General features: G+C 39.8%; 1 protein-coding gene across 1 annotated transcript in view; it reads right to left on the bottom strand.

Moving 5' to 3' along the window:
* Window positions 1–12,401, bottom strand: part of CDH18 (cadherin 18) — a 584,308-nt gene extending 571,907 nt beyond the window's left edge. The window contains exon 1 of the mRNA XM_061346700.1: window positions 12,266–12,401. The gene's annotated coding sequence lies outside the window, so the exon portion shown is untranslated. The remainder of the gene's footprint in view (window positions 1–12,265) is intronic.
* Between the last annotated feature and the right edge of the window lie 394 nt (window positions 12,402–12,795).

Raw genomic sequence — 12,795 nt, 5'->3', positions numbered from 1 at the left:
GAGGGATGGAGAGGAGAATCAAAAAGAATGCAACCCCCTGGGTTAAGATAAGAACAGTTTAGTAACTAAGGTATAACACAAATCACTATACTACCACCAATAATAATAATGATAAAGGAAATAACAAGGGAAGAGAGTACAACACCTCAGCACCCACTAACCGATAACTCACCCCCCCAACCCAACCAAGCACCAACCGATATCTCGTCCAACCCTGCAGTCTCCTCACCCTTCCAGGTAACTATCCGTTACATCCTGGGCATGACATGCTGTGGTATGGAATACATCTTTGGTCAGTTTGGGTCAGGTGTCCTGTCTCTGATTCCTCCCAGGTTCCCCTCCTCCCTGGCAGAGCATGAGGCTCACAAAGTCCTTGGCCAGGCTAAAACATCATTGTTATCAGCTCTGTTCCCAGCCCAAAAGTCAAAACACAGCACTGCACCAGCTACCAAGGAGAAAAATGACTGCTACTGCTAAACCCAGGACACATTGTAACCTGGAATTGATTTTTAAGAAAAATGCTATTATTTTGTTATTTAAATCAGTAACAGTAATAGGTCAGTAACCAAGGCATCATCAGTTTTAGCACAGAAGTTACTTGACCATGATTCATTAATGAGGTTGTACCAGTCTCTAATCCCTTTAGGTGTTTATACTGCTGCCATTTCATTGTACTTCAGTATATTTGCAGTATTCACGAAATAATCCCCACAATATCAATCATGTAACGGAATGGTTACAATGTTATATAGCAAAAAAAAAAAAAAAAAGACTCAAGATGCAAAGAAATTAAGACTTCCCAAAGTCTTTCAGGCCTAAAGCAACTGATGAATCTTTATTGGTTTTCTTCCTCTTTCCTACCCCAAGCATCAAAGCTGGCTAGGGACCTAAATATCCTTCAGATCCGATTAGCACCTTAATTTCTTCCATTACCACAAGGCGCCTAACACCTTTGACTTGAGTGCTTACTGCAATGTCGCAATGTGTTTTTCTTTTGTATTCATCCACCTGGTAGTGGAGTCTTTAAAACTGAAGAGAAAGTTTTCCCAGTGAGCTCCAGAGGGCTGGCTGCTAAGAAGGAGCACTTTTTCCTAACCTGGGTGAGAAATAATGTGAAAAGGGACCAGTGGGTAGGCATTAAACATGTTCAGCTTGCAGTGAACATTTGCACCTATGTATCACAAATTTCTATTTAAAAAATATGGCCATCATAAAGTACAGGAGAATACCTAGCTGAGATGATACCTGAAAGTCTGGGAAAATAACTATGTCTAAGCACACCTGAGGTGAAAAACACCCAGATCTGAAGCATCGGTATAAATAAGGAGTCTAGAGCCATAGACTGTGAAAGCAGAAGAGCCATGACAGATACGTCAAAGAGAATACTGAGGGTTTTTTTTTATTATTTAAATATTATTATTTAAGTAAATTTTGTTGTTGTACATTGGGGAATGAATAATTACATATTGATCTGTTCATCTCCCTTGGCCTTTTCTTCAGTAAAGTTTTGCTCTATTGAATCATTTGATTCAGTATATGTGAAATAGGAGTATAGTGTTTTATTAAATTTTGGCCAAACCAAAACATCATTTTTATCAGCTTTGTTCCCAGCTCGAAAGTCAAAACACAGCACTGCACCAGCTACCAAGAAAGAGAAAAAATGACTGCTAGTGCTAAACCCAGGACACTAGGTTTGCAGGTGACAGCTTCAGCTAGTAATTACTACTGACCAGTAAACCCTGAAGATGGTCACTACTGTTGCTAATTTAGTCTTGAGAAAAGGGCTACAAACTTGTGTATGTCTCAAGTAGCCACTTTGTGAAGATGTGGGTTGTTTTTTTTTAAGTTATGGCATAGATGAATTTGTCATGCCTCTGCTTCCTAAAATGATCATCTAATAACAGCATTCATGAGAGCACTGCAAAAGCATGTACAATATGTTTCCTTACTGTACAAAGACTTGATAAATGGGTTTTACCCATGCTTTTTTTTCAGAAGAAGCTAGGTGTACCAGATCTGCCATCTGTGATAAAGACTGTGAACATCACTATCATTTCATAGTCCAGTGCTGAAATTAGATCATTTTTCCTGGCTCTGCTGCAAACATTCCATGTCTGCAAAACCCAGGCAACTATCTTTGTGATTTATGAGTTGAATTAGTAATGTGTTAAGTAGTATTACTATACGCAACAGTAAACTTTGTAGATTCTGTGACAAGTACGCTAAACCTTATTTGCTAGAGAGCTATGGACAACCCCTGACCAGCACTGCTTCCTAGAAGACAAAGCCTATGCACAGCAGAAACATGTCAAGGTTGATACGAGACTTCCGACATTTAACTGCAGTCATTGACTTCTCATAGCAAGTGGCCCACACTTAGTATTTCTCTGCAAGTTTTGATTTGGCCTAGGGACAGAGAAAGACTGAATCTACAGCAATTTTAACTGTTTCTGTAACCAGATTTTCTCTCCTGGATAGTATCTCTTTTCTGCTTGTAACCTAAGGAGAAGCAAGTTTTTCTAAGTAACTGTCTTGCCTGCCAGCAGCTAGAAAGGGAGAAAGCCCCAGCACACGTGCAACAAAATTGTTACAGTTTCAATTAGCTTTGCTCAAAATCTCTGAGATACTTTTCTGAGATTGGAAGGATAAATTTTCCATCTGCTTAATAACAATCCAGTGTAAATGGCAGGCACAGAAGGAGAAGCTACTATCTGCTAAATGTGTCATCATTACACCAGTTATTCAATGTACAATAGATTCCTTTTTTACTCTACCAAAATTGCAATCAGCATTTGTTTGTGTTCAGTGTTACAGAAATCTGTGCCTGAATTCAGAGATGATTCTAAGTTAAGGAAAGTTTTCCAAGAGAATAATTCTTTGGCTTTGTCAAGTTTTCCTTAACAGTCTGCCAACAAATGTTACATCAGACTTCTTATTTCATTATGGCCAAATCCAATCTAAGTTGACATCTCAAGTGTTTTGTTTTGGTTTATGTCTTTTTTATTTCCCATCACCTTCAATTACATGGAATGAAATGTCAATAGAATTATGGTATTATGTATAAGGGTTGAAACTTGAAACTGAGGGGGCAGTGGCATTGTTACACAAGTACAGTACAACTACATTATGTTCCATTAATCCTCTCCAAATACTGTTTAAACTAACTTTGTTTATCGTATTGTATATTTACAGGTATTACAAATATTCCCTCTAAGTGAGAAGTTTTTTAAATTTATAAAAACAGAAGGGAAATGGAAATTTGGAATATACACATCTCTCTGATACTAGCAAGCCAGCAAGCCTTTTCCTCTGTATTTTCTCCATCTGATTAGTTAATTAAGCAGCTCATGATTTTAAGATGATATCACTGATACCTCACATGGAGCAGTATGGCAGATTGTGAAGAATACCTGGACGATTGAATCAAGCAATTCAGAATACAGTTTAGTCACTGAGTGTCAACTCTTTCTTTGCTCAGAGCATGGCTGCCAACCTATTATGATTTAATTGAATTTGCATTAAAAAAAAAAAAAAGATGTTTTGTATGCATAATTATTTGTCAGGAGCTTATTAATGGGCAGTTTGTTTTGGCTGCTTAATAACTGAAATTCAGTTTGTTGTGACTGAACACTGGAAACCTGAACTACAAAATTACCCATATTTTAAAAGGGTGCTTAACCTTAGTCATATGCTTAAATCCTAGTTAAGAAAAATGAGAGTTAGGTATGCATGAGTAACACAGTGGTGGCTTTTCACTAGACAGCTAGGAATACAATTTCTTCTTTAAAAACATACCAGAACTGATAATATTTCTTATAAAGCAGCATTATGTGTCAGTTCCTGGGGATTTTGCCATGTGACAGAAAAGACATTCACAAAAGATTTGCTGAACTGTGGGGACAGAGTGTCAGAACAACCCCTAACTTTCAAAATGGTGACGATTATAGGCAATGAGTTATTAGAGGCAACATAGTATATCTCAAGCATATCTGAGCATAAGCCAGAAGCATGAAAACAGATTATCACATAGTTTTCCTAAGAAATTAAAATATACAATGTAGATTCCCAATGATTTTAAAGAGACAGATATCTGTGCAGTCATTGTTTGTGGTTTTGCTTTAGGTTATTAGATCTTGTGGTTATGTTTGAGGATAATTAACATAACAACTAATGCACGATGAGGTATATATAGTCTTTTACATGACCACTAATCTACATGACAGCTCTGAGGTGTACAGTTGTCACCACACTTATGTGTTGGTCATCATGGATTTATATGTCATAGGCCTTCACAAAACAGAATCTGTTATTATACAAAAAGAGAAATATGAACAGATTGATACAGTTAGTAATTTAAATGGCTATATTTACATGTTATTGGTAACTCTAGTGGAGCTTTACTACCACACACCATTTTAAGAGCTGGTTTACAGAACTATGAATAGTGTACGTTGGTAGATTTTTCTAAATTATTTTGAATTGGGTAGGAAATGGAAGAAAATGTGTAGGAAAAAACCCACCACACACATTGGGACAGGAAAGTAGCAGAAAGATGGCTATCTGGAACAACCACTGTATCAACATTTATCAATAAGATCTAAGCTGGAGGCTTATTTCTTGAACTTGTTATACAGTGAATCAGTTTCCTGAAAATGATTACTTAGCCTCAAATCTTATTACCATGTATCTTTTCAGTAACGTAAAACCTGTACCCATAGAATCTTACAAAACCGTCTCAATTCACAGTGTTCTGCTAGGCAATGATACTAAAATATCACAGGCAAAAGGTAAGAGATGAATGGTTTATGCAGCCTGGCAAGCACACTCCACAGCCAAAAAGGGTCAAGAATTAGACTTTTGAAATCTTTCCAAGGGCCTTGTTTGTATTATCCACAGAATAAGTCCACCGAAACCACAGAATCTCTATAGACTACTAACATTTTAGTTACAAATAAGAGAAGGCAGATTTCTGCCTGGATTCCCTTTACTACACTCCAGGTAATTATGTCACTGGTTGGATTGTGTTAACTGCTTAGGGACTTCAGCCTTACCGTGTTAGCTGTATCATGCTCTCTTCTGTCTTGCTCTAAGACTGTCTTTCATGTTTTAGACCAGCAGAACACTTTGATAGCCAATATTTTTAGGCTATTAAATATAATATTTCTTCTTCCTATTTGATTTCTAACATTTAAACATGTAAAAAGGCAGAAATTTCAAAGGTTTTTATTCAGTATTCGGAAAACTTGGTTGGCGACAAACCAAAATGTAATCATTACAAAAAAAAATTGAAAGCACCAAGCAGTAAGGATTCACAAATTGCATATATGATTGGAAAGCGTGTGCTGAATAATTGCCTTGTCTAATAGCTTTGAGCAAACAAATATTAAAGCCTCCTTTGGATAATCCATAAACATGAAACAGTAAGAGTACTCCTAACATGTGGCAATCTGCATCCAAGAACTAGGTGGGAAATACCATACAGGTAGGACATGCCCAGGCAAATTTTTCACTAACTTCAAAATGTTTAATTGGGGATACCACATGTAGAGGTTAAAAGTATAAACACAAAGTCCATCTTTGGGTTGTCACAACATGATGCGTTGAGCCAGCATTCATTTTTCATTAAGCAGCTCATCCTGTCACGGTAGTTTTCCTTATCAAGAAATTGCAAGAGACAAAATAATGTTGAAAATAATGAAGTAAACTTTAGGGCATTATTTAACTATTTCATAATGCCATATACCCTATTTTACTCCTCAAATCATGTCTAGGTTATATATATGCAAGAAGATCTGTCTTCGCCTTGGTCTTAGAAAAATATTCTTATCTTTGTTGATTGTGCAGTGGTCTCTGGTAAAGCAGTAGTTGAAGTGATGTCATCGTACTTGTACCATCATGGCTTCTGGCGTTCTGCACAAATATACCAAGAAATGTGTCTTCTTGGCACTGCTCTTGAATTTTTTTAGTTTTTAATTTTTTCTTGAAACTAAACAACTTTGTTTTATCACAGTCATTGCCATAAATATCAGACCAACAGGAACTCTTGTTGCTTTTATTTCCAGCCTGTGGAGCATGGAAATCCCTCTAGTGGTTTACTGGGATGTGACATAGCACTTGAACAATTGCAGGAAAATCTTTGTTCTTAAAGCCAGGTGTCACCACTGAAGTGATTTTAGAGGAGGGGCAGAAGAATAATAGGTCTGCAGGTTTTGAAATGCAGGGAGACACTATAGGTGTACATTTAAAGAAAAACAATTCTGATTTTTACTAAATAAATGTTTTTTTTGGAAATGTTCTTATACAGCTGATCTTCTAAAGTACCTGAGCTAAAATGCCAGTGATATTCAGAGGCATTCTACTGAGCTATGTTTTTCACTATGCTGCTCAGCTTCATTGAGCTGTGGGGCTAAAGTAATATAAAGGAGCTACAACACCAACTGTAGAAGTAAAAACGGAGAGATTCTGCAAAAGATAATGTGTGTGTGTGATGTGTGTCAGATGGTGTGGCACTGACCACTCCACCCAGTTCCTGGAAGGCAGATGCAGGACTGTGAGAATGAAGACCCTAGGTCCACTGTAGGAAAGGATCTGCTTTGAGACCATCTTAAAAACCTGAATGTGCACAAATCCATGGGACCTGATGAAATCCATCTGCTGGTCCTCAAGGAGCTGGTGAATGAAGTTGCTAAGACACTGTCCATCGTATTTCAAAAAGTCATGGCAGTCAGGTGAAGTTCCCGACAACTGGAAAAAGGGTAGTATAACCCCCATTTTCAAGAAGAGGAAAATGGATGGCCCAGGGAATTACAGACTAGTCAATCTCACCTCTGTGCCTGGCAAAATCTTGGAGCAGATTCTCCTGGAAGGCATGCTAAGGCACATGAAAAACAACAAGGCGCTTAGTGAAAGCCAGCATGGCTTCACTAAGGGGTAATCCTGCCTGACCAATTTGGTGGCCTTCTATGATGGGGCTACAGAACTAATGGACAGCAGTAAAGCAGTTGATGTCCTCTACCTGGACTTGTGCAAAGCATTCAACACTGTCCCACACGACATCCTTGTCTCTAAATTGGAGAGGCATCAATTTGATAGGTGGACCACTTGGTGAATAAAGAACTGGCTGAATGGCCACATGCAAAGAGTTACGGTCAATGGCTCAGTGTCCGGCTGGAGACCAGTAACGAGTGGTGCCCCTCAGGGATCGCGGCTGGGACCGGTCTTGTTTAACATCTTTGTCGCTGACATGGACAGTGGGATTGAGTGTGCCCTCAGCAAGTTTGCCAATGACACCAAGCTGTGTGGTTCGGTTGGTACGCTGGAGGGAAGGAATGCCATCCAGAGGGACCTTGACACGCTTGTGAGGTGGGCTGATGCCAACCTCATGAAGTTTAACCATGACAAGTGCAAGGTCCTACACCTGGGTCATAGCAATCCCAGGCACAGCTACAGGTTGGGTAGAGAAGAGATTCAGAGCAGCCCTGCGGAGAAGGACTTGGGGTTCTGGTCGATGAGGAAATGAACATGAGCCGACAGTGTGCGCTTGCAGCCCAGAAAGCCAACCGTAACCTGGGCTGCATCAAAAGGAGTGTGACCCACAGGTCGAAGGAGGTGATCATGCCCCTCTACTCTGCTCTTGTGAGACCTCACCTGGAGTACTGTGTACAGTTCTGGTGTCCTCAACATGAAAAGTACATGGATCTGTTGGAACAAGTCCAGAGGAGGGCCACGAGGATGATCAGGAGACTGGAGCACCTGCCGTATAAAGCCAGGCTGAGAAAGTTGGGACTGTTCAGCCTGGAGAAGAGAAGGCTGTGTGGAGGCCTCATAGCAGCCTTCCAGTATCTGAAGGGGGCCTACAGGGATGCTGGGGAGAGACTGTTCATTAGGGACTGTAGTGATAGGACAAGGGGTAATGGGTTAAAACTTAAACAGGGGAAGTTTAGATTGGATATAAGGAAGAAATTCTTTACTGTAAGGATGGTGAGGCACTGGAATGGATTTCCCAGGGAGGTTGTGAATGCTCCATCCCTGGCGGTATTCAAGGCCAGGTTGGACAGAGCCTTGGGTGAGATGGTTTAGTGTGAGGTGTCCCTGCCCATGGCAGGGGGGTTGGAACTAGATGATCTTAAGGTCGTTTCCAACCCTAGCTGTTCTATGATTCTATAAAAACAGGTAGCAAAACTGTCACAGTAACTCTACAGCTTCAATCTGGCGTGGAGACAGAGTGCAGGCAGCCTTAAGAATTTGTGGGAAATCTGTATTGTTACGTACTTTGAACTTAGATATCAGACTGTGCATTCAAGTACATGTGGAAGGAAGGCAGGATTAATGATATTTTCTCTTCTCTTTTGTTGATAGTCTTCCTATCTTCCTACATTTTCTATCCTGGCTTAGAGAAGCAGTCTTCAAAAGGGGATTTTAGCAAGGAACCTAGTCAGCAGTGAAAAGTTCAGAGACCACTAGTCACTGAAAGTATTCAGAGCTTCACTGAAGCATCTCAGTCCCTCTAAGTTATCAAGATACTTAAAGCCACATGGCTATTTTAGATTTTTGTAATTAAGCAAAATATAAGAACAACGGCCATTTAGAACAGGTATTTCTTGACATCTAATTCCACCTTTTCCTTTAAACCATTATTTCCAAATACCATATTAGTGTTATGTATATTCTCAGACAGCCATGAACCTACTTCCAAGTACCAGTATTTTCTTCCTGCCCTTTCTGCTAAGAACAGGTTTGTATTGACTGTTGCTTGTTGGTGTTATATTATGTTTTCTCTAAGAGGATATTATGTGATAAGAATATTTACAGTGATAATGTTAAAGGTAACTTAGAAATGAAAATATTTAAGTAAAATGCAGTACTGTCTGTATATTGAAAACACTGGTAATGTCAGCAAACTTTGATAAATGTGATCCTAGAGTACCAGAACAAGAAAGAAAGTTCAAGGGTATGTATCTTTTCATTTTATCAGCAGGCCTACTAAAACTCATTAAAAAAGGCACTATTTTGTCAATGTGTACTGCTTTTGCTGATTAAAAAAATAATACAAGGAATAATGTAGTTTACTCACAATAGTGATATACTAAATCATATTTGTCGTGGTTTAAGCCCAGTCAGCCATGCAGTTCACTCTCTCGCTCCCTCCCCTTTCCTCCCCCTGTGCTCCCAGAGGGATGGGGAGGAGAATTGAAAGAATGTAACTCCCACGGATTGAGATAAGAGCAGTCCAGTAACTAAGGTATAATACAAACCACTACTGCTACCACCAATAATAAAAACGATAAGGGAAATAACAAGGGAAGAGAATACAACTGCTCACCACCCGCCAACCGATACCCAGCCCGACTGAGCAGTGATCTAGCCCTTCTCGGGGGGCATGACATGCTGTGGTATGGAATACCTCTTTGGCTAGTTTGGGTCAGGTGCCATGTCGTTGCTTCCTCCCAGCTTCCCCTTCTTCCTGGCAGAGCATGAGACTCAGAAAGTCCTTGGTCAGACTAAACATTACTGAGCAGCAACTAAAAACATCAGTGTTATCACTGTTCCCAGGCTGAAAGTCAAAAACAGCACTGCACTAGCTACTAAGAAGGAGAAAAAAATGACTGCTGCTGCTGAACCCAGGACACTATTTCATAACAAGTTTCAAACTTCTACAAAATTTTCAATCTGCATACTTGGCTAAAAATATTTGGACATGCGTGGCGGCCTCCTCTTCCTACCTGTTTGGATTTCAGATAGATAGCTGGCACCTTGTTCTACAAAGACAAACGCACTTAAAAGCAATCTAAGTACATACCTGTAGCCATGATTTTATATTGCAAAGCTGGTTTGAGAAATACTTTATTTTACAACCCTGGTGCTCTGCAGTGCCTTGGCTGCCGAATCAGTGTGATCTTAGTGAAAGAGCATTACTCCTGTTAAATGGGTGGTGTATGATGTGCAAGCTATAAGCAGAGCAGCACCTTATGGGTATTGTCCTGTGAGCATTAATACAATATTTCAGCATTATGATTTTAGTAAGGCTCTGAGGGTAATTACAAATTATTGAAATATCTTAGCCAGTTAACAGGTAATAATCATAATTATTCAATGAATGTCAACAGACAGTTAATTGAAGTGTCATAAATTTATCTTTGATAATTCAAGGACTCATCTTACAGTTCTCAGAACCCAAAGAATGAGAGCAACCCTCAGCTCACTTCCAGTAAGTTATACCACAGTTATCTTCACAGAGCTTGATTTCCTAAGGTTACCAGACATGACAGACTCACAGACCTGGAGATCATAGTGCCACAGTTCCCTGCTGCTTTTTTATAGGTTTTTTTCTAAACCTGTTTCTTAATACATAGTTTTTAAACCACTGATAACACTAGTTACAGTTTGATGGATTATGCTTTGAGGCTGCATTCATTAAATGACTGCAAAGTGCTAATTAAAGTCTAACTAACTAAGTTTCTTTTCCACAGCACTTAGGGATTAGTTGATGTTTTTCCATCTCTCGCTTGCATATGAATCATTTTTAGAGCAAATACATTTACACCACTGGCATTTGAAGAGTGGCTTCCTGAATACTAATTGCTAATTCTGGTATGTAGCGAAAATATCTCTTATAAGCTTCAACAGCAAAGAAGCTTTATGAACATCTGGCTTCCTCTCAGCCAGCAAATAATTTACTATACCACTAAGACCCTGAGCTTCCCTGAGTGGAAGAAACTGTGATAGAAATCAAATAGGTCTTGAAATGATAGGTATTTCAAAGATGTTTGCAACAAATTGCTTCCAGAAAAAATATTTACTTTAACTAGCTTAACTGAAAATTTCAAACGTTCAATTCCACCTTTTCTGCATCTGTGTAAATTAAAGTGTTACTAGCAAAGTAAAAACTAAATTTCATTAATTTTTCTTGGCTTTACTTTTTATAAATTTTGTGATGAAATTTTAACAGTAAAAGCAGCATAATGACAAAATATACTTTGAAGGTCAGGAAAGTAATTGTAAATTGCCCCCCGCCCCCCCCAACTTACCAAACTATAAGTAGATAAATTGATTTCAGTTATAATTTATAGTGGCACTGAAATATCCCAAATGAAATTAAATTCTACCTGTAACATATTTATACAATCAGAACTAAAGGAAGTCTCTGCCGCAAAACAAATTTTCAGTTTAAATAGATGAGAGATCTATTTGTAGAGCTTAGAATAGGAAAGACCCCCTGTTCTGATAAAAGACATGTCTGTGTATACGTTTCAAACCCTGTATGGAGGTATACTGCAAGCAACAATTTCATTTGAACATGCCAGGTCAGAAGTGTTTCTTCATCTCAGAACTGCTGAGGACGTAGCTTAAATGATTTGTCGAAGTTCACACAGTATCAAAACAATGAATGAGCCTAGGTCTCCTCAACACCTCTTCAACATTTAAATATATTTTCTCCAAATATATAACTTTTGCCTAACTGTATATTTTAGAATCATAGAATAGTTAGGGTTGGAAAGGCCCTTAAGATCATCAAGTTCCAACCCCCTTGCCATGGGCAGAGACACCTCGCTCTAAACCATAACACCCAAGGCCTCTTCCAACCTGGCCTTGAATACTGCCAGGGATGGAGCATTCACAGCCTCCCTAGGCAACCTATTCCAGTGCCTCACCAGCCTAACAGGAAATAATTTCTTTCTTATATCCAATCTAAACTTCACCTGTTGAAGTTTGAACCCATTACCCCTTGTCCTATCACTACAGTCCCTCATGAAGAGTCCATCCCCAGCATCCATGTAGGCCCCCTTCAGATACTGGAAGATTGCTATGAGATCTCCATGCAGCCTTCTCCAGGCTGAAGAGACCCAACTTTCTCAGCCTGGCTTCATACGGCAGGTGCTCCAGTCTCCTGATCATCCTCGTGGCCCTCCTCTGGACTTGTTCCAACAGATCCCTGTCCTTTTTATGTTGAGGACACCAGAACTGTACACAATACTCCAAGCGAGGTCTCACAAGAGCAGAGTAGAGGAGCAGGATCACCTCCTTCGACCTGCTGGTCACGCTCCTTTTGATGCAGCCCAGGTTACGGTTGGCTTTCTGGGCTGCAAGCGCACACTGTCGGCTCATGTTCATTTTCTCATCGACCAGCACCCCCAAGTCCTTCTCCGGAGGGCTGCTCTGAATCTCTTCTCTGGCCAGCCTGTAGCTGTGCCTGGGACTGTTCTAACCCAGGTGTAGGACCTTGCACTTGTCATGGTTAAAATTCATGATGTTGGCATCAGCCCACCTCACAAGCGTGTCAAGGTCCCTCTGGATGGCATCCCTTCCCTCCAGCGTACCAACCGAACCACACAGCTTGGTGTCATTGGCAAACTTGCTGAGGGCGCACTCAATCCCACTGTCCATGTCAGCGACGAAGATGTTAAACAAGACCGGTCCCAACCGCGATCCCTGAGGGGCACCACTCGTTACTGGTCTCCAGCCGGACATTGAGCCATTGACCACAACTCTTTGTGTGCGGCCATTCAGCCAGTTCTTTATCCACCGAGTGGTCCATTCATCAGATTGATATCTCTCCAATTTAGAGACAAGATGTCATGTGGGACAGTGTCAATATTTTAGCTGTAAGTTCCTAATTCAGATTTCTTTTAGAGTAGATCAAACAGGAATTGTTTTCTTTTATCCTCTGCATTTTAGAAATATGTGCAATGCCTTGGGCAGTGTCCACACAAACATGGAAACCTCACTGTCTTAGAGAAAAGTTCCATGATCATGAAATACAAAAATTCTAAGAGGCATGTTTTACATGTAATATTT

Source organism: Neopsephotus bourkii, unplaced genomic scaffold (assembly GCF_033783945.1).
Source record: "Neopsephotus bourkii isolate Nb327-2 ecotype Australia unplaced genomic scaffold, CSIRO-AGI_Nbou_v1 NB_272, whole genome shotgun sequence".
NCBI classification, from domain to species: Eukaryota; Metazoa; Chordata; class Aves; order Psittaciformes; family Psittacidae; genus Neopsephotus; species Neopsephotus bourkii.
Note: the sequence above shows the minus strand (reverse complement) of the source record. Positions and strands in the feature narration are given on the sequence as shown.